Source organism: Bison bison, unplaced genomic scaffold, assembly GCF_000754665.1.
Source record: "Bison bison bison isolate TAMUID 2011002044 unplaced genomic scaffold, Bison_UMD1.0 scf7180017861105, whole genome shotgun sequence".
Lineage (NCBI taxonomy): Eukaryota > Metazoa > Chordata > Mammalia > Artiodactyla > Bovidae > Bison > Bison bison.
Window position 1 is genome coordinate 4,813 of NW_011491677.1, and position 1,567 is coordinate 6,379.

Here is a 1,567-nt window from a genome sequence, read left to right on the forward strand (position 1 = left end):
AGAAGACAATATTGCCTTCTACTTACTATAAACTTTATCCAGACCAATTTGAATATTGGCCTAATTTGGGCTTTAGAGTTATGAACAATCAAATGGGAGGCTACCAATTATTTGCTTAAAAGTTGACTTAACAAAGTGGATTTATATTTACCTTGATGTTTTGTCATGTATATAACCCAATCAAGCAACCAAGCTGTAAGAATCAGATCCTTAAACATGTTTTTTCATTTTCTGCAGAGTTCCAGAATAAGAAACAGTGCTCTGAGTGCCCCTGGGCAAAAGATAAAGGAGGTTACAGCTTGTAGAAGTAGTAATTAGAGCCAATTACAACTTGACTTACCTGCTTTGTCATTAAAATGCCTGTCAGACCTCTCATTTTTCTAAACAGAGGAAAAGAAAAGGCATAGCTTAATGGGGGAGGGCTAGCTAAAGGGAAGGGATTTCCAATTCTGTTCAAACTTACTGTGTAACCTTAGACAAACACATTGCCTTTTGGCTTCAAACTGTGGTTTTCTCATGTCTAAACCCTAAGAGCTGAAAAAGACCTCAAGAAATCACCTGGTCGGGCCTCCTGCATTCAAGAAAGTTAAGGTATTATTAAAGTCCTATTTTCCAAATGAGACATGAAAGACTCAGATAATTTGACTATAATTTATCTTCTGCCTCCTCAGTGCAATAGATTTGGTCTTTTAGCTTAACTGTCATGAGAAAAATGTAGTTATTCTCCTCACTTTTTTCATATGTGGTATACAGGTTAACACATAATAACCACAAATTACTTTGAAAATACGAAGGGAAGCTTGTGAATGTAACATTACCAACTGAGATACTAGCCCTTGGACTAGATGGGTCTCAAGAAAAAGTAACAAGAATGGATTTAGCCCTTTGAAGATTAACTTGAGGAAGAAGCAGAATTATACTTAGTTTAGTTAAATGGACCAAACTTACTTTCTGCAAATATGTATACAGGATAATTAGAAGTAATGAAAAATTGTGAAACAGGAACGCCACTATGGATTTTCCACTAGGTTTCAGAAAGTGAACACAGAGTAAGTGAAGTTTTGCATGTAAAGTCAGAAATCCTGAACAAAGCAGACTCCATGGGGAAGGGTAAAAGGAAATAAGGTTTTTCTCACAATTTAAGAAGTTCACTGTTCTATACAACTTCTAATGATTCTGCCTTTTGTCCTTAAAATTGTTAGTAGTCTGGTCACTGAATGCTTAATTACCTATCTTCCTGTCTGCAATCTTTCTTCACGTTACATTCTAAACCATTCAAATTAACCCTGCCCAAATCACTGTCTTTACCTGCTACTTTGAACACATCAGCTGCCTCACAATCCCTTGTTATCCTCTGTATTGAATTACCCATTCAGGATTTCAAGACCCTCCATCAATCCACTCCAACTTAGTCTCTTCCTGATCCTTCTCTACCTTTGTTCCTTTTCATACACTTTCTCCTCATATACCTGAAACAAACCCCATCCTTGCATATGTCATCTTTCTTCACCTTTACTGAAAATCAACATATATTTGATGTGAGGTCTGCAGGGAGGGAGCCAAGTCT